The 26,759-nt window shown below is 35.9% G+C and overlaps 1 protein-coding gene across 24 annotated transcripts in view; it reads right to left on the reverse strand.

The window, feature by feature from the left end:
- nrp1a (neuropilin 1a) overlaps positions 1 to 26,759 on the reverse strand; it is a 453,654-nt gene that overhangs the window by 106,116 nt on the left and 320,779 nt on the right.

Genomic DNA, 26,759 nt, shown 5'->3' on the forward strand with positions numbered 1-26,759 from the left:
GCTTCTAGACTTAGTATTTTCTGTCTCAAAATGAGAAAGCATTACATTCTGCATTAGTGTTTTTGATGTGATGCTGAATTTTTACTCTCACAGGTGGCAAAAATTAATATAGTTAGCAATGCTGTCATTTAAAATGCTGTAAATGGTTAACATTTCTTTGTCGTTCTTGGACATTTTGTTATAAAAACTGCTGTGTTATTAGGCTTTTTCATATTTGAAGCAAATCTCAAGTGTGTGGTGTGGCAGTCTCAAGCATAGTCTAATAAATTACAGCTCTAATAAATGAGCCTAAACTAAGTGAGTTTTACCCTAAAACAAGCAAATCAATCAGCTAACAGGGTACGCAAAATAATATTATGTTTCATTTAGGCATAAGATTATTTTGCTTACCCCATTGGCAGATTATTTAGTTTATATTAAGAAAAAACTCACTTATATTTGTCATATTATTTCTTAAAATAAAACTAAATTTTATCCTTGTCAAGAAAATGCTTCTTGATTTAAGAGTTTTTAGATATTTGCACTAGAAACAAGACAAATAGATAAACAAAGTAAAAACAAATAGATTTTACTTTGCTGAACCGTAGCCAAATCATTTCCAACATCAGAATTAGAGCTGCATAATACATTGTTTCAGCATCGATATCGCAATGTATGCATCCACAATAGTCACATCACAAAGATAAGCAATGTTGAGATTTTATACTTGAGCAAAAGTCACAGTTCAGAACATGAGAATTTTATAGTTTTGCATGTTTTCAAGGCCTGAGAGAGACACAAGCACAATACCCTTTGCTAATAGGAAGTTTGGCAAAGTAAATAATGTAAATAATTGTATCTACTATAAAAAGTTTATAATGCAATAAGTTGATTGCATTATTTTTTATAATAAACACTTTGCAGTGTCATTGTACATTAATATATACAAAACAACAAGCATGCACTGCTTATTTCACTTTCATCTTTGCTTCATTGTATTTATCTGTGCTTGTAATTTTCTTATTGCATCATTTACTTCCCTACAGAATCATCCCAATCAATCTAAATTAATACATTTGGTAACACTTTAGGGATCAATGCTCACTATCAAATGATTGCTTACTAGTGTGCATGCTATTGAGATATTGACTGCTTATTAGTACTTATGAATCTTATTCTACATCCCTAACCTAATACCTAAACTACCTTAATATATATGTTAATAATGAGATATTTAGGAGTTTATCGAAGCAAAAGTCAAAGTTCTAACTTGTAGACATCACAATATTGCAGTATATCGCCATATTTATTGCAGAAATTAAATATTAATGTCAAATGTTTCCAATATCGTGCAACCCTAATCAGAATTAATGTTAAGTCTTTTAAAAAGAAGTCCAAATCATGTTTCATCATCTCCAGCAAGTGATGTGTCCATTGTGTCCCAACAACACAGTGGTTTACACTTAAAATAAAAGACATTTAGTGTTTGTTGACACAACGTATATAAAATGAGCTCAAATAACACAACTCTTGAGGACAACATAATTGATTAATGTTCAATCCACTTAAATTTGTAAAAACTAATAAGTTAATTTAATCTCTGCGCGTTTCCCCATTTAAAATCCAGCACATTTACAGTGTAGCTTTCCATCCTAAGCCCAAACGATCAGAAGAGCACCATTTATAAACGGGTGGCACAGAGCACGTGTGTTGGCGAAGGGTGTGTACATGTCGAGCGGTTCAATACTTTTCAATCCAGCGAGAGTAAATTACAGCAGCCCAGCCCCAGTAGCCACAATCACGGAGAGGTCTCGAGCATCACGCTTAATCTTTCAGACATATTTTTAGATGCTAATCAATTTGAAATGGGTGCGGTGCAGGAGACCACGCCACACGCTTTCATAAACGGCAATTATGATTAACAGTGATGGATTTAGTGTGTCCGCTTTCATTAGCACTGCTAATTAGGCTGTATAGAGAGAGAGAGAGGGAGACTCAGATTCCCAACAATCACATTAATGAATTCCAGTATTTTGAGGGAATTACTGCAATACTGCACCGCTAGCTGTTTCACTACAGGCTTTAATAGGAAAATAACCCTGTGGAAGTGGTAGCAGTAAAGGTTGAAATAAAACAGCAGCAAAAGGTGAACGTTACTACAGCAATTTTCAGTGTAAGTTTTAAAAGTTGCAATTAGTTGGCCCACAGTAACCTTTGATTTGGCCCTCCATCCCATCTGAGAAGAGAGGGAGAATGATGGGGAATTTTTGGGGCAATGCTTTTAACAGAGATTGTCATTTCTAATTTAACATAGCTATGTTTTTAAACTGTTGCGCTACTAAAAAAGCAAACTGAAATTAAGTTTCAATGAAATGTTGTGAATGAATCAAATCTAAAAAATAAATAAACACAGTAACTTGATGAATAGCGGACTGCAGAAGACAGCAAGCGAATCAAGGATAAGTGTATTATTTAGTGTTATACATGAGATTGATTGTTTTTTTTTGTTTTAAGATGTTCATTATAAACATGTTTAATTATTAATATAAAGTAATTTAAATATAATAAATTAATTTTAAATAAATTATAATGATTTTTGTGTGAAACGTTATGTGCTGCTTGGTTTTGACCAGCTCTCACTGGAAGAAGAGACAGTACGGTCTCGATGTGATCTCATGACAAAATAAAGGAATTAATAATAATAAATATTAATAATAGTATTAGTTCAATTATGTAAGAAATGGTATAATTAATAATAATAAGGCCAAGGCAGTGGCGCAGTAGGTAGTGCTGTCGCCTCACAGCAAGAAGGTCCCTAGTTTGAGCCTCAGCTGGGTCAGTTGGCGTTTCTGTGTGAAGTTTGCATGTTCTCCCTGCGTTCGCGTGGGTTTGCTCCAGGTGTTCCAGTATCCCCCACAGTCCAAACACATGCGGTACAGGTGAATTGGGTAAGCTAAATTGTACGTAGTGTATGAGTATAAATGAGTGAGCGTGGATGTTTCCCAAAGATGGGTTGCGGCTGGAAGGGCATCCATTGCGTAAAAACGTGCTGGATAAGTTGGTGGTTCATTCCGCTGTGGCAACCCCGGATTAAGAAAAGGACTAAGCCGAAAAGAAAATGAATGAATAAATAATAATAATACATAAGGAAAATACATGGACAACTTTACGGTTTGGTGTATTTACCTTCGGCCCCTCAACCTCAATCAAGTTTAGTTTTTGCTCCTTCATAAGAAAAAGTTTGTCCACCCCTGATCTGGAAAATGCTTGATATTTGGATTAGAATCAAGACAAAACCGAAGAAAAGCATTCCTCCCAGTGTTGTCCTTCCTTCTGACTAAATCCAAACTTGTTAATTTTCCGTCAGGGAAAACGAGGAGAAGGCAACAAGACAAAGAGGACACTGTGCTACCACTACATTATTAATTCCCCCTCTACAATGATGCACGTCAGCAAACTATTCAGTTTCCCTTCACTCCATCAACCGCCCCTGTCCATTAAAGCAATATTGCTGGAAAACAGAAAGCTTTATAGTTTGGAATTCGAAGAAACGCAGAAAGCATATTAGCCCACAAAATGCCCTCATTTAGACTCCAACATCCTGTTCTCGTTTTGAGGAAGGAGCAAGAGCAATTAATTAGAGTTCTGCCCAGGGGGCAAGATGGCTAATATGCATTTACTGATTAAGTGAAACGCGTACACTAAGCGAGCCGCAGCGTAGAGCTCGGTTAGGCTACACCAGAGTGCCACACTCCTGCTAATGTACCAATCCCAAATGATTGAGTATAAACACAGCTGAAGGAGCTCGAGGAAGTTCTGTCATCAGGATGGATATCTGTGTATCATCATCCTCTGACAGGATATGATGAGGAGCTGTGCTAAATTGGCTTAATTTTACCTCTGAGATTTAGCCTCAGTGTAACACTGACATGTTGAAGGAAGCTGCTGCAAACTTGCTGCAATTTTGGAAAAATAAGTCATGAACTGGACGAGAGTTTAAATGGTGTTGAATGGTTGATGAAATATGTAAAAGCTATAGCTAGGTGAACGCTAAGATGATCGCAATGTTGTGTTGGGTCAATGTTTAATCCATCAGAAGAAAATAATATTTAAAAATCATCTAAAGATATTTCATATCACTAATATACAATCTAGCGTCAAGATGGCGCAGTGGGTAGTACAATCGCCTCACAGCAAGAAGGTTGCTGGTTTGAGTCTCGGCTGGGTCAGTAGGCATTTCTATGTGGAGTTTGCATGTTCTCCCCGTGTTGGTGTGGGTTTCCTCCGGGTGCTCCGGTTTCCCCCACAGTCCAAACACATGCGCTATAGGGGAACTGATCAACTAAATTGGCCGTAGTGTATGAGTGTGAATGCAAGAGTGTATGGGTGTTTCCCAGTGTTGGATTGCGTCTGGAAGGGCATCCGTTGCGTAAAACATATGCTGGGATAATTGGTGGTTCATTCCGCTGTGGCGACCCCTGGTTAATAATGGGACCAAACCGAAAAGAAAATGAATGAATGAATGAATGTACAATCTAAAAAAATATTTGTAAACTAACAGTTGTCTCAATTTTGTCATTTATTGCTGCTTTTGAATTGCATTATAGACCATTTATATATCTCCAACAACTTTTAATGTCAAAAAGTTTAGAAAAGTGACTTTAATGGACATTTTTATGAGTTTGAAGTGATATATAGTCTGTGCTAGTGTTGTAAACTGTGGTTCAAAACCCTGGTAATAATCCTGCCAGTGCCTTTTTTGTTATTTCCCCCACTTAATCCACTATATATTTATTTTGCAATACTGTATGCTGTTTTAAACTACTAAAACATCAATGTCAAACTGCACAGTTGAACTTTCATCATCAAAAAAAATATATATATATCAACAGAGCAGAGATAAATGGCCCAAAATACAATACAATACAAAATACAAGTCTTGTCGACTATGCAAGTTATAGTAAGAACAAATAATAACTGGACTTCTAGTTGATCATTTGGTATCAGAAGTGGCTCATATGAAAGGCAAAGGCCTCTAGATGACGCTAGTTTTTTTTTTTTTTTACCAAAATAAAACCTGATCATGCCTTGATTATTAATGATTTCATTATGACAGTAAAGTCTGACTCTGCTTAGACTAAAGTCTCGTCACTGAACAGAAATAATGTCCAGTATAGAATATAAAGTCCTGCTGCAGTGGAGACAGAATGAATATTGTGTCTGACTCCATCATGAGCTTGGAGGACTGCATCCATACATCTCTGACATGACTCAAATCACTGATTAATAAAGTCATCTGGAATGGCAAAGAAAGCCTTCAGCAGGACTCCCAGAGTTCATCAAGACTCTTTGGATTCATCTTCAACACCTCCTCCTCAATAAGGTTCATGTCTGGTGGCTGGGCTGGCCAATCCTGGAGCATCTTTGCTTTCAGGAGTTTTGATGTGGAGGCTGAAGTATGAGCAGGAGCGCTATCCTGCTGGAGAATTGTCCCTCTCCTGTGGTTTGTAATGTAATGGGCAGCACAAATGTCTTGATACCTCAGGCTGTGATGTTGATCATCCACTCTGCAGATCTCTCGCACACTCCCATATTGAATGAACCCCAAACCATGATTTCCCCTTCACCAAACTTGACTGATTTCTCTGAGAATCTTGGCTCCATGTATGTTCCAGTAGGTCTTCTGCAGTATTTGTGATGATTTGGATGCAGATCAACAGATGATTCAGCAGAAAAGACTCCACCTTTCCAAATGGTTAACTAGAAGTAGAGTTATTATTTGATGCTCCTATAACTGAGATCCACGACAAGACTTCTGTCAGGGAGTGTACAGAACTTGATGTTGATAGTTCATTGGATTTACTCAATTTTTTGTAAAGGTAAGTGGTTGCAAACAGTTTCCATGGGCTGAATTTAAACAAATGAAATGTATTAATGTTAAAACTTAATTAGTGTGTTTCAATTCAGCCCATATAAATTATTTGCAACCACTTACCTTAATTTAGCAAATCCAATGCATCATTTTTTTTGTGTGTGTAACAAATATGTATTTCTTACAGTGTGTATCCAATATCATAGCACCAAAACATCCCATCATTTCATCAATATCATTACTCAAGCGAAAACACACACAAAAAATCCACTTTAGTTCATGAATAGGACAATGGAAAAAGAAATTGCACTATACGGTGTTGAGGGGACACAGGTCTTCATTCGGTCTCTGTCAGGAGCCCATTTCACTGGCCATTACTAAGAGAATAGCCACCATTTGTCCCACCTTGACATCTGATAGGGGGTATTATTACAGAGCCAGAGTGGCCCCAGCCCCCTGGAGATGAGACCACGGTTAAGAAGATGAAAAGTCCAGCTATAGAAAAGACATGGATTGAGTTGGAGGGAGGGAGGTGGTTGGTTTGGGTCAAGGGGCAGATGTGCACCGTCTTTCATTAAAAATACCCCCACCCCAGTCAACCCCTACGTCTCACACCCTTGGGCTGATTTTGCAGAGCTAGAAAGTGAGGCTAATGAGGACTAAATCTAATTCTGCTCTGTGCGGGGTCAACTTTAAGGTAATACCTTTTGCTATGCTAATTACAATACTAATTATGTAGAGATATATAACAAGATCCCGCAGGCTAGAATGTCTGACCCTTGTCACCAGTCCTACAGCAGAAAAGGAGGACAGGACAGACAGTTATTATAGATGTATATCTAAGTGCATTATTGAATAAAACAAGCCACAAATCCAATTTGCCACAGCCAGAATGAGCTGATGATGAAGATACTGAGTTTAAATCAAAGCCGAATAATAATGACTGCTCAGAATGACACAGGACAATCGGCCATTTACATACCGCAGACGAATACATGCTCCCTTGTTAGTAGTGAACTGAATGCTTAGGGAGGTCAACTAGAGGTAAACCAGTGGGTGGCGTCCATGAGAGAAAGAAAGAGAGTTGGAATGGAAGAGAGAGATCGAGAGAAATTGAGCTACGGGCTCATGGATGAGTGCATGAGGTCCCCCTGGTCTGTGTGCTGGGTCACTTCAAGTTTCCCCCGAATGTTTCGTATCCCAGCTCATTCGCTCTTCCAGAGAAAACTGTGCTTATAACTGCACTGGGAGTAATTCAATTAACTTGCTTTCCGTGCCCATACCCCCCTTTTCCTCCTCATCCAGACGTGTACAGTGACGGCAGACAGAAGGCCAAGTCAGCATCATATCTCAAGGGAACAGTGGTCAACAGCAACACGAGGAATTGAGACACACAGATGCTGATTTTTGATTACATAAGAGGAAAGAGAAGGACAAAAGAGAGATCTTTGCTTTGTCAAGCGTCTGATATTCGTTGCTGTCGAGTGTTTTGTTAGTTTGAACGTTATCATCTATTCTGCTTGTGACAAATGTTATTAAAAAATAATAAATATTATGTGTGCTTAGTATGAGTCAGGGAAATAAAAGTCACAGAAATAAAGCCAGAAAACACATACTAAACATTTATGAATAAGATCTCGCTAAAAAAAATTGATTATAGCTAGAATAGAATAGCTAGAGTATTTACTATATTGACGTGAAAATCCTTATTTTCACTCATTCTGAAGCAGGAATACAATATTTAAACCTGTAAACTATTTTTATTTTTATTATTATTATTTTTTTTGGTGAGGTATAATGGGCAATGCGTATTTAATAAATTCATCCTTAGGAAACAAAAGATCCTCCCCAGTCGATGCTAATGTAGGAAAATAAATGCTTGAAGAAAGAAAGTAATGCAAAGACTTTAACAAGACAGCTCATATCACCTGTCATACAATTATGTTTAAATGTATCCGTTCTGCTTGTCACATATTTGCCAATAAAAATAATGAAGATTATGTGTGGGTAATATGTATAAGGGAAATAAAAGTCACAGAAACATAAGTTGCGTCCCAAATTGCATACTTATGTAGTATTCTACGCCATTTTGTAGTGTAAATAGTGTAAGTAGTGTGTTCACACTGAAAACTCTAAAAATAATAAGTGCACTTTAATTACCCGGATGATGCACTCATTCAGCCGGTAAAGTGAAGTGTGTAATGATGGACACTTCACGCACTCAACGACCGCAGGTTTGCTTAAGTATCGGAAGGGGCGGAGCTATCGGCGGCACATGTTGGATAACTTTATTTATTTTGGATGAGGAAAGCAAAATTCTCCTACGAGAGTGATTATAGCGCCTCCCGATGGTGAATGCGGTTATACTCACAGCAGGTATTATTTGATAATTCGGTCGTTTATTTCACTGATTTGGCAACCGACAAACGTCATTAGGGGAACGGTTTGAAATTCCGCTTAGTAAAAAAACATTAGTGCTCCATTTGGGACGACACTACATACATATACTATCCTGCTGAGTGTGTAAGTGCATAGTGCATGAGTGCATAGAGTATAGTGTGCCATTTGGGACGCAGCTATACTAAATATTTCTGAATACGATCTGGAATAGCTAGAATATTTACTACACAACTGTGTAAAAAAAACTTATACTTACTCTTTCTGAAGCAGGAATACTATCTTTTAAACCTGTAAACTATTTATTTATTATTTTTTTTGTGAGGTATAGGTCATGCGTATTTAGTAGATTCATCCTTAGGAAACAAAAGAACCTCCCCAGTCAATGCTAATGTTGGGAAAGAAATGCCTGAAGAAATAAATAAATGTATGAACTTTAAAAAGACAGCTCATATCACCTGTAATACAATATGTTTTAATGTTAAATTTTGTTTAAATGTTATCATCTGCTCTGCTAGTCATAAATTGGTCAAAAACATGGGTCACACTTTAAAATAAGGATTCATTAGTTAATGCATTTACTAACATGAACTAATCATGAACAATACTAAACTCATGCTCATGCATTACTTCATGCACCGTGAGTTCACATGAACAATAAACAACCGTATTTTCACTAATTAATGTTTACTAAAATGAACAAATACTGTAATAAATGTGTGGTTTGTTCATGTTAGTAAATGCATTACGTAATACAATCTTATTGTAAAGTGTTAACAAAACACGTTCCCCATTAAACAATGATGTGATTTAAAATACGCTTCCTTATGCTTTGTGTGTCGTTATCACACACATTCTTACTTTATCTCCTTCCTTTCCCAACAGGGCATCCGTTCTCCTCAAAAAGGAAGTAAGTTCCTGGAATTACACACTCCAGAGGGCACACACTGAGACAAGCAGGTGGTGTGTTGTTTTCTTTCCATTGCAATTGCGGTGCATTCTGTTGTGGCCCGGGCAATGTGCTGGTGTCAAAGTGTGTGCACGCATACGTGTGGTGTCTGCAGTTTGATCAAAGCGCCGATGCCAAAAGGTGATGCCAAAGTTTGGAGGGCAAAGTGACCTCTCCATTCACAAACCCTTACCGCCCCTGCCAACTTAGAGACCTCGTGAAAGATAATTAGCTCAGTATGCATGCTATGACCAGCAAAAAAAGAGGGACTCACAGACTTAAGCTGGCATTGAGGCTGAAACATTACAGGACCACAAATATCCCACTGAGGGGTTGATTTAAAAGCAGGTCAGTTTGCAGCTTTTGAGACGTGCTATTTAATGGCAAATTAGAGTGTGAGAAAAATACCACATTCGCACACAAACAAACCTCCAGTTCACACACCGATCTGCTAAAAGACAGCACTAAGAGAACAGCAAACGAAAGGGGCGGCCGAGCAAGCGGCGTGTGAACTGCTTCAACTCAATCAGAGAGCCTTTGCCCCATTCATCACTGTCTCTTTCCAGCCATCAAACTCACGACCAACACTGACACCCAAAAGACCAAGAGGGACTGGAGAAAACCAATGAGAATGAGATGAAAGTTTATTTGTGAAAACAAGATCTAAAACAGTCTAAATACAAAACTACAGGGTTTCCTTGAACCCAATATAGTAAAAAACAATACAATTTTTTTAAATAAATATATATATATATATATATATATATATATATATATATATATATATATATATATATATATATATATATATTATAGGAAAACATCTTTGAAAACACTTTAAAATACAAAAATAAAATTATTTTTATTTACTTTTATTAAAAAATATTTCATACAAGTTTTTGAAAATATATTTTAAAATACTAAAATATTTTTTAAAAATGTATTACTTATTTATTAAAACTGCATCACATTTTATTTACTTTTATTTAAAATAAATAAATAAATTAATTAATTAAAAGCAAAACTATATTTATTTTCAATTAGGTATTTAAAGAAAATAAACAATAAATATATTTATTTAAAAATATACAATAAAATTACATGAATAAGTTTTTGAAAATATATTTTAAAATAATTTGCAACCTCCAAACCCTTAAATCCAAGACGATACATTCAAATTTTATATTAAGAAAATCTGTATTTGCACATCAACCAATCAACATACTTAAAAATATGTATATATTATACCATTATTATTATTATTATTATTATTAATAATAATAATAATATTATTATTAGATACACATTAAATACAATGTAAATAATAAATACGCTGATTCCATTACACATTCTACAGTAAAATTGGAAAAATATTTTCTTTACCCTAAATAAATATTTAATAATAAACATTTCAAACCTTTATATCAAATCTTCATTTTAATAAACACAATATATTTAGGCAAATTTTTTTTTACCATTTCGCAAAACATTTTCAAAAATACAACCTGGAAAAACTCACTTTACCATCTTAGCGTGAGGCCCGAGTGGAACTGAACCCTGTCAAACCCAAATCCCCATCCAACCAGTCCCTTGAGTTTAGAGCAGTGTGGGCTGAACCATAGTTGGCCAGGAGCTCCATCAATCACAAATAAAGGGCCATTTGCGGCTCTGGCAGCAAACTAAACAAGGCCAGCGTGTGCAGACATGCTGCATTAGCTCTCCAACAGGACCACATCAATTAAAGCTTAGGCCCTTCTGATGTTCTCTAGGGGAGCTTCAAAAACCAGGTTGACGTAAAATCAGATCTTTAACCAATCTCAACTATTGGTTCATAAGCATTGGCAATTCCCCATATAACTCTCTTTTCTCTCTCTCTGTATCATTCTCGACAATGTCTTTCATATGTTCTGTTGTTTGAGATATTACAGAATATCATTGTAAGATTGGGGTTTTATTTTTGAAACTCACACCAACACGGGGAGAACATGCAAACTCAGAAATGCCAACTGGCCCAGCCGGGAGTTGAACCAGTGACCTTGTTGTGAGGTGACAGTGCTAACCACTGAGTATAATTCCTGAAATCAATATAAAAACTGAATAAATATACATTAAGCATAACAACAGCCCATAAATGGCCTCTCGTTCTTACCAGCTGTTTATCATATGACCAAGTAAAGTCTTCAACTCTTAATCCAGCGTCGAGATTAACAAATTGTTCTTGAATCAAGCAACTCCTGAAGACCTGCTTAAGATCCTCTGAGCTGGAACAAAAAAGGAAATGAGCAACAGGATTCTCTCCGCTGTGACGGCTCACAGAAACTTCCATATTCGGGAAGCTTTTTGAAAGCTCAGGAAGTCTCCGCCAAATTCTCCTTATAAGCCTCATCATTCTTCTGTCACTGGGGGACTTTTGAGATTTGCTCATGTCTTTTGTGCTTTAATGTGACGAGGGAATTCCCCTAATTGATTCCTAATTGATTTTCTTACTTTATTTTTTGTCTTGTTTCTAGTCCAAATATCTACAAATTCTTAAATCAATAAACATGTTCTAGACAAGCAAACCATTTTGTGCTGTTTTCAGAAATAATAAATCAAAATTAAGTGAGTTTGTCCTTAAAACAAGCAAAATAATCTGCCAATGAGGTAATAAAAATAATCTGATGTCAAAGTGAAAACAAGATTACTTTTCTTACCCAATTACCCTTATTACTATTTATAAAAATTGTAAATGTTTTTAGAAATGTATAGATATAAAAACACACGCTGTTTACTAAAATAGCCACCAGTAAAATTAGGCCTGAGATATTTATTAATGATTTTCCATGTCATTAATAAGAGCTGTAATTGATTGAACTGCATTTGAGACAGTCAAACCATAGAGATATGCCACAAAATAAATAAAATAATCAATAATAACAATACTTTTTATAGCAAGATTTCCATTGAAGACAAAGAAATATTAATTACTAATAGATACTAAATACATTAGTTTTTCTCATGTGTCGAAAATGTGATGTAATGTTCATTCATTCATTTTCCTTCAGCTTAGTACCTTATTAATCAGTGGAATGAACAGTCAACGATTCCAGCATATGTTTTACACAGCGGGTGCCCTTCCAGCTGCAACCCAGTACTGGGAAACACCAATACACTCTCACATTCACACACACACACTCATGCACTACGGCCAATTTAGTTCATCGATTCCCCTATAGCGCATGTGTTTGGACTGTGGGGGAAACCGGAGCAGTAATGTCAACAACTCACATATCCTACACTGGTTATTTTTTTACTCCTTCCCCATTTTCATCCCGTCCGCCCTCCGCCTCTTGATCTACTCACGTTCTAACACTCTCTTCTCGTCTCTTTCTTCATCCCTCTCTCCTCCCTCACAGATAAGCTCCCGCTGAGCTGAAGTGGCCAGGCTTTCAGAGAGCGAGGAAAGCAGGAGGACATGAATCAAGCCAGTGACAGAACAGCAGGAGGACAGCAGATGTCACCCAGAGAGAGAGCGTTTCAATCAGCCTGTCCTTCCAGCACACAGGCCAAGGTGAAGCGCTTTAGCGGCGGAAAACCCCTCGCCCTGACACACACACACACCACTTTATGCCATGTCCACACTGATGCTTTTTCATTTATATATTTTCCTTTCACTTAGTCTCCTATTCATCAGGGGTCGCCACAGCGGAATGAACCGCCAACTATTACAGCAAATGTTTTACACAGCGGATGCCCTTCCAGCAGCAACCCAGTTCTCTCTCACACACACACACTCGTCCAATTCCCCTATAGCGCACGTGTTTAGAATGTTGGGGAAACCGGAGCACCTGGAGGAAACCCATGCCAACACGGGGAGAACATGCAAACTCCACACAGAAATGTCAACTGACCCAGCCGAGACTCGAACAAGCGACCTTCTTGCTTAGAGGCCACAGTGCTAACCACTGAGCCAACATGCCACCAACACTTTCAAAATGAAACCTAATATTTCTATTTTTAGACAATATAGTCTGCTTAAAAATCTTAAAATAATAAAGTTTTTTAAATCAGTGCTGAACCTAAACTTTCTAAAACAGAAATGCTTTAATCACAATGCACAAAAAATGCATTTAAATATATACTTAAATCAGTTTACAGTGTTTAGACTATGAAAGACTGGATTCAATTAATTTAGACTGATGAAAACCGATGCATGTAAACATACAGTAGCCACTGAAACCTGAGTATATCTCAAATCTAAATGCATACAGTATATTTAAGATCACCTCTAAATACACATGTCTCAAGGAGATGGTCTAATAATTGCTGTTTTCCAGCAGGTTTGACACAAATACTCCCACTCTCTGCCATTGGTTAAACAGACAAATAACCCCACTACCGCATGTGCTGTTGCTATCTTAGGCTAGAGCAAATTCAGCAATGTTTTGCAAGCACCACTGTTGTGTAAACTTCCCATTGAGAGAAATTACACACACATCATCGTTATACGGCAACAGTATGTGGGCACTTTGTGTGTGTGTTTTCCAATGTTGATGCTTCATTCTCCGTCTGGACTGGCCTTTAGTAACACCACCTCGCTCTTTCTTCATGTGGCAGCTGCCGCCTCCTGCGCCTGCATACCCACAATTCAATGCAGAGCCAGAACAAATGTGATTTAGAAGCAGTCTAGGGACAAGAAACAACCTCCCAACACAGCAAACATCTGAGCGTGATGGCCAAATCCCTGCTCTGCGCTCTGCTTTCTGTCTGACACAAAGCACATCAACCGTAAAAGGGGAGAAAGTGGCATCTTTGTGAAATGAGACAGCAGCGCTACACCTGTTTCAGCAGCGCACCTCCTATTAAGATGCGGTTTTGTGGATCCGATCACAAAAGTGGACAGTGGAGACACTTTAGAGTTCACACCTAGCATTTAAATCAGTTTCTTTTGTGCGCTTTTAACTATTTATTGGGTGGGCAGGTGTTGCTTTCTCTGATCTTTAATATGGCGAAAGCTACACTGTAGAGATCTGCATGGGAATGGATTTTTAATCCCGCTCCCGCCAGGTTTTATTCCGCACCCGACCGCTCCCGCTGTATATACAGTTTTTGTTCACCCGCTGCCGGACCCGCCTTATTTTCTACCCCACCTGACCGTTCCTTAAATTTAGATCTGATTTCCAAAATCTCCCATTAAAATAGAGTACTATCAAAAGAGAGAGATAACAGATAAAAGTGTAGGTTGTGCAAGGATTGTAGGCTAAATGTCAGTTTTGTTTGCCATTTTGTAATGAGACATGAGTGCCATGTGGGAAACACCCATACACTCTCATATTCACACACACACACTCATACACAGCGGCTGATTTAGTACATCCAGTTCAGCTATAGCGACTGCGGGGGAAACCAGAGCACCACACCAACACTAATGATAACAATAATGATTCTTACAATCAACAGTAACGCAGGTTATTTATTCATTTGTCTCGCTTTATAATTAATAGAAACTGTGATACATTTTAATTTTAGGTTTCTTTGATTAAAATAAGAACAGCTGGAGACTCCTCAACAACTCAATAAATGGCCAGCGTCACTTTTGATCCTACAAATGCGTCCCTGTTGCCCTTTCTGACAATGGATCACTGTGCTTATGTTTGTTAACAAGGGCCATAAGTTTCTAAAACAATCTCTGTCAGCTCAAGCCTCCTCCGCTGCCCAAAGGTCAAAGCATTAAAACCCTCATCATTGAGGATGAAAGGACTTCAATTGCATACCAAACTTCTTTAGTTTTTCCCTCCGTGACAACCGCTGACGAATGCTCATGCTCATACGCTTCACTGTCTGTTTATTCATTGTGGAGGAGTGGAGAGGGTCAGTGTTCGGTATCTGGAGTGGTGGAAAGTACTGAAAAATCATACTCAATTACTCATTCAGTGCAAGTAGTTCAAAAGTATATATTGTAAATATTACAAGTCTGAGTAAAAAAGTAGTCCTTTTAAAAGTACTCAAGAGTAGTGACTAGTGAGTATTACACTGTGCAAGGTCAGGCCCATAGCCAGGGGGGTTCGGAAGACCCACACTGACAAAGATCCAGAATTTGTCCCATTAGTAATCGCATTTGTCTTATTTTGACTGCTACGCCATCATAAATAAAAAATAACCCATCGAAAAAGGCTTAAAGACCAAGCGAAATCCTGGTGTGACTTTAGTTGTGACTGTCAGTTTTGGCCAACGCAAACAAGTATTTTTCAACATCCATCAGTGCAAGAACACATCTGACATAAGCAAAGTCTTCTTTTGATACTGTACTGTTTTTAAAAAGAGAAAACATTAGACAAGTAACTTTATTCTATAAATCTTGGACATTATTCTTAAAACAAAACATGACCAATAAGGGTGAAGCACTTTTATAAGAGAGGCTAGAAAAATTGAGAAGCTCTAAATTGTTATTATTATAATTTCATTATGTTTCAGTTTGTTATTATTTAAACGGCCAAATTCTGACTGAGGACAGTTGAATAGGCTAGTTTTTTATTTAAAACTTTTTTTTTCCTAATGATATGTGATGTGATGTAATAAACTTCTAATTTAAAAATAAATATTTGTCATATTTCTTTATTCTAAATATTTTTAGTTCATCAAAAAGTGTGGTTATGATCCAACAAGCTTATTAATTCAATAAACTCAGCTAAAAATAGTGCTTAGAATGTCACCTAAATGCAGTATTTACGTCTCACATTTAAATAGAGCGGTGAATAACTGCTGAAAGGTCCACTTTTTGAGAGAAAAAAGAATCACCCCTTTCACCAGGCTGGCTACAGGCCTGAAGGTTGTGTTTACATGCAATTTGTGCATACGTGTGTGTGAGAACGAAACATTCTGTAGTGCATTTAGTGATTGTTTAAGGACAATCGTCACTGCGTGTATCTTGATTTTATGTCTTGAGGTTATTCTGTATGATGTTATTTGATTGGATGGGAATTATTCTACTTTAGCCAATCACCATAAACAAGAAAACACAAAGCGTTGCAGTCTAAACTATTCGCCCTCCTGTGAGGCGAACAGAATTTTTGTTTTCTTTTTTCAAATATTTCCCAAATGATGTTGAACAGATTCAGGAATCTTTCACAGTATTGCCTATAATATTTTTTTCTTCTGGAGAAAGTCTTATTTGTTTTATTTTGACAGGCATAAAAGCAGTTTTTAATTTTTTAGAAACTATTTTAAGGTCAATATTATTAGCCTCTTATAGTGCCAAAAAATATTAGTTTTGATTGTCTCCAGAACAAACCACTGTTATACAATAACTTAATGCCTAAATACCCTAAATTTACCCTAATTACCCTAGTGAAGCCTTTAAATGTCACTTTAAGCTGAATACTAGTGTCTTGAAGAAAATCTACTCTAATATTATGTGCTGTCATCATGACAATGATGAAAGAAATCAGTTATTAAAAAGTAGTGACTACAGGTTGAAGGAAAATAGCGGAATTAAAGTTTGACACTAAAAATGTAAAAGTACAGATTTTAAAAACTACAAGTAAACCTACTCAATCACAGTCAATTGAGTATTTGTAATTTGTTACTTCACACCACTGGGTATCTGGAAAAAGGAGTGGGAGTTGCAGCCATTCCCAGCCCGGCTATGGTGCCTCTCAGTGGGGGAGAGGAGACCCTGCTCCACTGGAGCCTGCACAAAACAATGGATCCAGTCCTTCGGTTAGTGGACTGATATTTAAACAGCAGTGAGATCTACAGTTTTAGCCTTTCTCCTCTCGCCTTGGTTTCATGGTCATAATATTAATTCACAGAAACAGCAGGGCATCGGAGTCATGGAGTGGCATCAGAGCCATTGAGTCCGTTTCTACAGGAAATACACAAAAAATGAAGAGTTCAGCAAAAGCTTCGAAACGCCATCTGAAATATTGCTCTAAAATGATCATTTTGATCAGACTTCTGTGTATAGGTTGTGTACTTTCATTTTTATGTCGATGAAAAGGTCGTTTTCATTGTCTTTAAAGTGAAAGAACTGAATAAAATCATAGGATACTGAAAAAAAAACATTTAGAGCGTTTTGAATCTGAACTCTTCATACTGTACAGTCAAAAGTTTGAAAATAGTTTGATTTATTTATTGCTTAAAAAAGAAAATTCTGCTCACTAAAGTTGCACTTATTTGATTAAAAATATAGTAAAATTGTAAAATATTTACACATTTAGTTTATTTCTGTGATTCAAAGCTGCGTTTTCATCATCATTACTCCTTCAGAAATCATAATAATCTGATGATTTGGCGTTCTATTATGATCAGTTATTATTAATGCAAAATCACTAATAATGATTCTTAAATTCATCAGTGCTGAAAAAAAGTCTTGCTTCATAGTTTTAAATATTTTTTAGGATGTTTTGATGAAAATAAAGAATGTTTAAAATAATACATTTATTTGCAACTTTCACTATCAAACAATTTATTGTGATGAAGAAAAGTAAATACATGTTTATGCTAAAGACTAATCATGTTTAAAATTTGTCTGACAACATGTCTGCTTTGTCCATTTATAGGCTCAAGCATTGGCATATCTTTGTTTACAAATCTATATTGAATTTACTTCCATCATACTTACAGAATTACATTTGTAAAAAAAACTGTCCCTATATGACCTTCGGTCATGGGATATTTATTTACTGTCTGTTTCTAAAGTGCAGACTAAGATGGGAAAAAAGGTTTTTAAATATGCAGCAACATTTGCATGGAATAATCTACAAACAAGGTTGTAGTTAAAAGAATTTATGTCATTAAATGCTTTAAAAAAAAGAGTATAGAGGATTTAAAAATTAAAGCACAGGTTTGTAGATGTTTTGAATAGTTTGTCAATGTGTGATTCATGTGTTTTTTTTCTGGTAAAATAATGGTGATAATAATAATAATAATAATTATTATTATTATTATTATTATTATTATTATTCATTTTAAACCTCAATAATCAATTCAATTCAATTCAACTATATTCAATAAAATAAGGTATTTAATACTGCAATATTATTTCACAAATTTCACTGTATTTTTTATTAGACAAACGCAAACTTTGAGAGCTGAATAATCTTATTATCATACTTTTTCCAAACTTGACTTTCTTTATTATCCACAAGTGGATTTTTTTTAAAACCATTAAAACTGTGTATTAATATAGGCTAATAATTCTAACTTTTATTATATATATATATATATATATCACAGCATAACCCAAATACATCCAACATCATCATATAATTCACATTAAAATAAAAATGAACCATATTCATACTTAAGACCCCAGTATTTTACATTCTAATTGCACAAATTTCCAACTTTTCGCCTGCTAGTGTAAATCAAAGGCCTCTACTGTTAGTGTCTCCATGACTAATCAGCTTTGTCTGAGTCTCCAAGCAGCACAGATACAGGATGTGTGCTTTGTTTATCGAGCCCAGAGTGTGTTTGCTTTCTCTGCAGGATGTGTGGCACTTAGCGGATTGACCCAGCAGGGCGGCGCTACAGGTCGCTCACTGTAAAGCTGTGTTTTCAGGATTAGGGTTACTGCGGAGACCTTTTACTGACCTCTTTTGGGAGTGTTCTTGAGCTTGCATTTTCTGAATGCCATCTTTACTATCACACACACACACACACACACACACACACACAAACCCAAACTGACTGGCTATTGTTGTGCGTTCTCTGACGAGGTACAAAGAACATTGCTTCAAGCAGCAGCTCTTATCTCTTTCATGAGCAAAAAGCTGCATTCTGTCCTTTGCCACGTTTCAACAATTCCTCCATCTGATGCTTCAAGACAGGAATCTAACAATCAGGAGGAAATGTTTCTAGTTTTCGTTTGGTCAGCGGATTGGGGCGCATCAATGATTCATAGTGCTGTCAGAGGAATGTGTTATCTGCAGAGGGCGGCCTCTGACACAACACACACACACCATGACCTCACTGAAGTCCATCTGCTTCAATAACACTAAATACACCAGTGTGACATAATCAACAATGCTGCTATCCTTAGTAAAATATCAATAAAAACAGGGGTCTGATTTACACAGTTTGCACAGAAACCTTTCTAAAAGTGAACGCACAGCAGAATAAATGCACATGTGTTATTATGGCTCATATAATTATTTAAAGCTGTTCAATTAAGTCAGTTCATTCATTTTCTTAGTCCCTTTGTTAATCTGGGATCGCCACAGTGGAATGAACTGCCATCTTATCCAGCATATGTTTTAGGCAGTGGCAACCCATTACTGGAAAACACCCATACACTCCCATTTACACACATACACTACAGCCTACCCAATTCACCTGTACCACATGTCTTTGGACTTGTGGGGGAAACCGGAGCAGCCAGAGGAAACCCACGCCAAGACAGGGAGAACATGCAAACTCCACACAAAAACGCCCACTGACCAAGCTGAGGCTTGAACCAGTGACCTTCTTGCTGTAAGGCGATCGTGCTACCCACTGAGCCAACCCTGACATCTGGATCTGGAAACAGTATTCTATGTGTCACCACACAACAAGAGGACAGTCCAAATGTTGTCATATCCTTACACAAGTATACGTCAATGTAAAGCTTATTTATTCAGCTTTCAGATGATGCAGGATTTTCAAAAATTGACATTTATGATTGATTGTGTGTTCCAAATGTATAATAAATCGTCTCTTCAATCTCAAAGATTTGCTCTGACTGCAAACCAGACGCGCCTGACATGCCACACATGCAGCACTCGGATCCGCCAGCTGTTTTTTTCCTCCACAAGTGGACACCGAGCATTTCTTGTTTGCTTTGTTGATAACGGACATGTTATGCTGAGCATGTGTGTTGCATTTGTCGCTAATTAGATTGTGAGCGGCGCACTGAAGCGTGTGTTGTAGCTTCCCTCGCTCCGCGGTCCATCTGATAAAGAAACCATTTCGGCCATCAACAGTTTCCATTATGCAAGGAACCCTTAATGTGTGTCCAGCTGAATCCGGGAGTCAAGAAAACACCGCCTAATCTGCAGAAACCAGATCCACCCAACAGATGTCTATCTGCTCTCACAATCGAATTAGCGATAGAGGTTGTGGCGGTGGGCGTCAATCAGAATTATTAGCCCCCCTGTATATATATTCCCCAATTTCTGTTTAACACAGAGAGGATTTAGTCAACACATTTCTAATCATAACAGTTTTAATAACTTATTTCTAAATACTGATTACTTTTCCCCTTGTCATGATGACCACATAATATTAGATAGATATTCTTCAAGATACTAGAATTCAGCTTAAAGTGAATTTAAAGGCTAAAATAACTCAAAAGTTCACAAAAGGGCAAATAACTCAGACTTCAGCTGTATATTTCGATATAATTACAACTTCACCAGATGACTTAATATCTCTATTTGGAAATAATTCATGTTAGATTAATTGGGATGATTCTGTCGTGGAAGTGCATCTGCTTAAATTCTAATAAGCAATCTATAAATACAATAAAGGAAAAAATACAACTAAAATTAACAGAGTTTTTAAATTTTCCAAGTCTAAAAGCATTCACATGGGGAAAAATATCGGTTAATTAACAATATATCACGTTAAACTATTCAATATGTTAATAAAAGTACATTTTTGGGGACTTTTCAAGGTTAAACGTTGTTAAAGAAAGGTCAAGGTCCCATAATGCCATTTAAAAGCATAAATAAACTGCGAAAAATAAAACATAAATCACAAAATACGAAAAACTGCTCATTTACGGATATTTTACAGCCATTGAATAATAAAAACAAACATAATTTGATCAAATTAATAGCTACAAATGCTACAATTTCTTATGCCTGAATGCTTTTAAAATCAATATACAATCACAGGCCTTAAAAACACGCGCAAACGATACATCATAATGCAAACTCAACATTGCATATCCTGCGATGGGACTATTGCGAATGATCACATTGTGATATCGATGCTGAAACTATATATCGTGCAGCAACCTATTTAGGGCTTATAACTTCCAGCCAATCATCAACCAAATGACTAAACCACTTTGAGTTTGTTTGAATGGCCACAAAAGCCGTTCAGGATGACAGATTGAAGTGGAGAGATCATAGAGTGGTGTTGAACCCCAGTGAACAGCATATGTTGCCTTGGGGGACGAAATACAACCACAGCACGTTTTAGGATGGCAAAAAAAAAAAAGCCCCGAAGCCGAGCTCCCGCAGAAAACGCAGCACTGAGGGCATGAGTGTCTTCAAGTTAGCACTTAACATAACTTACTCTGCTATTTTATGAACCGTGACCACATGTAAAGGCATAATGCAAAACCATGCACGGACATTTGGCGAACGCTACAAAGAGCGTTTCTGAGGAACAGATGAAGCCACTTATGTGTTAAAAAAAGTAGGGAAAATGTAAACACAAATGTACTTTTATTTAATAATAGACTGATGGGTAAGTTACTTAAAGTTATTCATTACTAATCATTAAAACTGAATTTAAATTATTTTCCTATGCTTTGAAAAAACATATTGAGAGTTAACTTTAAGAATGGAAAGTAATTACGTGGGGTGGTGCAGTGGCTCAGTGGTTAGCAGAGTCATCTCCGTCTAGCACTGGGCAAGAAAACAAGAAAAAAGTTTGATTCTTGGAATATTATGATTATTATTGAAGTATTTCTACTGTAATTGCTGTATTTGTTTTATTTTATTTATTTTTTATTTTATTTATTTTATTTATAAATTTTTGTGATGTTTTATGTGTGTTTATAATTTACAGTTGTGCCATATTTATGATACTTGTCCTAATTATAATCTAGATTTACAGTTCATAATTTACACTCAAAGTATTATTATTATTTAGACTTACATATTATTATTATTATTATCATTATTATCATTATTATTATTATTATTATTATTATTATAATTATAGGGGCAGCAAGGTGGCTCAGTGGTTAGCACTGTCGCCTCACAGCAAGAAGGTCGCTGGTTTAAGTACTGGCGGGTCAGTTGGCATTTCTGTGTGGAGTTTGCATGTTCAATTGTACAATTTATATAAAGAAAGTAAGTTGAATGTTACTTAATTAAATTTGCTGGGTTAAACTCTGCCCATGTAAATGGTTTGCAACCACTTACCTTAAAAAAACAGTAAATCGAATGAATCATTTGTTTTTAGTGTAGTTTGTGTTTAGGTCAATGATTCAAATATGCACTTTAGATCATCGAAAATCCATTAAAATGCATGTTTTGTAAAAAATGTAAACACAATGAATTTTTAGTGTAAGTACTTTAATTACTTGACTCAAAACTACTTAAAATCTACAGAAATTCTAATGCATAGGCAATGCATTAGGTCCAACCAGGACCTTTAGGTTGTACTAAATAAAAATAGACACAAACAAAATGTATCAAAACAATCCTCATCAAAACATTAACAATTATTATATATTTCATATACACCATATTAACAGATTTCTAACTCATGTCATTGTTTAAAAGCATGTACAACTGTCTGGCAAATCTAACCTTGTTTAGCTCAAAAGTAGGGTTATTATTCAAAACATCTCAATAATACCAGCATATACATACATACATGTACAGTATTTAAGGGAAGAACTTTGTTCGTAACTCCTATCAAATTATTATTAAATTAAGCAATCCCTTACTTAACAGTTGCACTGGTTGGAAGAGTGGGAGGGGCTTAATTAAAGTATTTACAATGTTATCTCCCAAAACGAGCAGTTTTAGATGCATTGTAATGGATTTCGGTTATCTTACGTGCATACTTGAATCATTGACCTAAACACTAACTAACCGAGTGTCCGGTTTGTGCAAAAATAATGCAAAGTCAGAAGCACTGTGATTACAAAGTCTTTCTTTTTAAAGTGTGCTCTGTTTGGGATTAGGAAGTCAATGGGAAAGACTTCATAATCCCAAAAGAGAAGAAGCGCATTTTAAAGAGCTCATGTTAAACTCATTTATATCCACTGCCTGCCTCGGGAGCTAAACTTGCATTTCTGTAAGTTGTCTTCTTCGCCAAACCTTTGCAGGATAATTTCATTAGGAGTGCTCATTATGTCCCCACCATGTGTCTATCCACACTCCATTCGCTCTAAGTGTCCCCTGGTTGGAGATTTGTGTGTGTGTGACCAGAGGGGGGTCTGTTCTGTTCGTTTCTGGGCAGCGAAACCTGAACTCTCAGAAGAGACGGACCCCCTATGAGCAGACAGCGCGGGGTCATCTGGGGCTGTAAATCTCTGTAGGTTTACAGAGCCATAAAAAGGTAAAGATCCTGATAAACGGAGCCATTAATACCAGGCATTCAGAGAACACAAAAGACTCCAGGCGGAAGACTATCTGGGTGGAGGGGATACAGTAACAGAGTCGGACACACTCCGACAGCACAACGACGTTTCTCAGATCCACCGGCACAAAAAAAAGGAAACACACGCAACCAGACGCAGAACGGGACAGCAACCAAACCACATGTTGAATCATGATGCAAAAATCAGAAATCAGCTTTCAATATCTCAATGTTTGATAGACAATGTGTGAAAGGAAACTCACATCCTGCCACTTTTAACACATTTATAGAAAAATAATGCCAAATCTGAACTAAATCAGCAGTTAAAGGGATAGTTCACCCAGAAATTAAAAGATATTTTGAAGAATGCTTTCAAAACTATTAAAAGAGAAAGGAAAGGAGAGAAAACTCACATTAAAAATGTCTGAGATGCCAAATCTGAATGAAATCAGGACAACGTTTGAATGTAAACTCACATTGTGTCATACTGTCAACACATTTATAGAAAAATAGTGCCAAATCTGAATTAAATCAGTAGTTAAAGTGATAGTTCACCCAAAAATGAGAAGATATTTTGAAGAATGCTTTCAAAACTACCAAAAACAATGTGTGAAAGGAAACTCTAACACACAAATACATCAATCCACAGCAAGCAAACCACATGTTGAATCATGACGCAAAAATAAGAACTCAGCTTTCAACATGTAATTGGTTACTACCAAAAGACAATGGAAAGAAAAGAGAACTCACATTGTGTCCCGTTAAACACATTAATAGAAAAATAATGCCAAATCTGAATGAAATCAGCACTTAAAGGGATAGTTCACCAAAAATGAAAGCTGCCTCATTCTTTATTCTCCATCATGTGGTTTTAAACCTTTATTATTTCATCTCTTCTGATGAACACAATAGAAGATATTTTGAAGAATGCTTTTAAAACTATGTGTGAAAGGAAAGACACATCAAGCTACAGCAAGCAAACCACATGTTGAATCATGACGCAAAAATGAGAAATCAGCTTTCAATAGCTCATTGTTTTATCTACTCGCCTGACAAAACTGCTAAAGGACAATGTGTGAAAGGAAACACACATCGTGTCACTTTTAACACACTTATAGGAAAATAAAAACATCAAAAATGCCAAATCTGAATGAAATCAGCACTTAAAGGGATAGTTGACCAAAAAATTTAATTTGCCTCCTTCTTATTCTCCCTCATGTGTTTTTAAACCTTTAGTTTATTTCTTCTGCTGAACACAAAGGAAGATATTTTGAAAAATGCTTTCAAAACTACCAAAAGACAACGTGTGAAAGAAAACTTTTACACACATTGGTTTATTTTAACGTGTTTATAGAAGAGAAAATAGAGGTAACACTGAAGTTTAAGTATATACCCACTATTCACAATGGAGGTATTACTTGCTTTGATATAAAAAATATTGTCTGTTTAATACTACTTAGTATGGTGTTTTTCACCCCTAATCAACCCAAGTACTACCTACTTTAATAACTAATAATAAGCAACAAACCAGTAGTTTATTGAGCTAAAAGCCTTACGTAAGGGTTTATTAATACATAGAATTGTATCTAGATTGAAATGTGACTCAGTGGAAACAAGCTACAGCAACCAAACCACATGTTGAATCATGATGCAAAATAAGAAATCAGCTTTCATTACCTCATTGTTTTAAAACTATTGAAAGGACTCACATTGTCACTTTTAACACATCTATAAAAAAATAAAAACGTCAAAGATGCCAAATCTGAATAAAATCAGCACTTAAAGAGATAGTTCACCAAAAAGGAAAGCTGCCTCATTCATTATTCTCCCTCATGTGGTATAAACCTTTATTATTTCATCTCTTCTGATGAACACAATAGAAGATATTTTGATAAATGCTTTCAAAACTACCAAAGGACAAAGTGTGAAAGGAAAGACACATCAATCTACAGCAAGCAAACCACATGTTGAATCATGACGCAAAAATGAGAAATCAGCTTTCAATAGCTTATTGTTTTATCTACTCGCCTGACAAAACTGCTAAAGGACAATGTGTGAAAGGAAACACACATCGTGTCACTTTTAACACACTTATAGGAAAATAAACATGTCAAAAATGCCAAATCTGAATGAAATCAGCACTTAAAGTTAAAGACAGTTAAATAAAAATTTAAATCGCCACATTTATTCACCCTCATGTTGTTTTAAACTTATTTATTTCAGTTTTTCAACTTTTGAGCACAAAAAAAATAAAAAAAAAAATAAATAAATATAAAAAATATATATATATATATATATATATATATATATATATATATATATATATATATATATATATATATATATATATATAATAAAGAATGTGTTCAATAGTAATTATTTTGTTTAAGCATTACTTGTTTATTATTAAGACATTGACTTATTATAAGTACTAATAAAGTATGATTTTATTCAATATCTCTAATCCTACCTAATACCTAAACCCAATTACTACCCTAAATACAATGAATAAGCAGATAATTGTGAGTTTATTGAGCAAAAAATCCTAGTGAATGGTTTGTTAGAAGTGAGAATTAAACCCTTAAAATAAAGTGACAAAAAAGATGCCAAATCTGAGAGAATTTAGAACTTGAAATGAAAATTACCTCATTTATTTTGCCTCATGTAATTTTAAACCTTTATTGGTTCACTTCTTGTGTTGAAAACAAAAGAAGATATTTTGAAGAATGCTACCAACTTCAATAGCATGAAAAGAATATAATGGAAATTTTAAATAGGTTTTGATCAAGTTAAGGGGTGAATTATCCCTTTAAAGTGCAATTTAAAGGCTGAAATAGGATAACTAGGTTAACTAGATAAGATGTCAGTGGTCTGTTCTTGTTAAATGAGGGTTGAATATTCATTTTTGGGTCAACTATCACTTTAATGTGCCATGTAAAGGTTTAAATGGGTCAATTAGAATAACTAAAGTTAACAGTGGTTTGTTCTGAGTAAATGATGGCAGAATATTCATTTTTGTCTAAACCATCCCTTTAATATACAATGCAAAGGCCTAAATTAGTTACGTAAATACAAGTTGCACAACAGTGGTTTGTTTTGAGTAAATGATGGCAGAATAATAATGTTTAGGTGAACTGTCCCTTTAATATACAATGCAAGGGCTTAAATTAGTTAATTATGTACAAGTTTAACAACTGTGGTTTGTTCTGGGTGGCAGAATTTTCCTGTTTGGGTGAACTATCCCTTTAAAGACACCAAGCACACATGTGTGTCTCT

Source organism: Danio rerio, chromosome 24 (genome assembly GCF_049306965.1).
Source record: "Danio rerio strain Tuebingen ecotype United States chromosome 24, GRCz12tu, whole genome shotgun sequence".
Taxonomy (NCBI): Eukaryota; Metazoa; Chordata; class Actinopteri; order Cypriniformes; family Danionidae; genus Danio; species Danio rerio.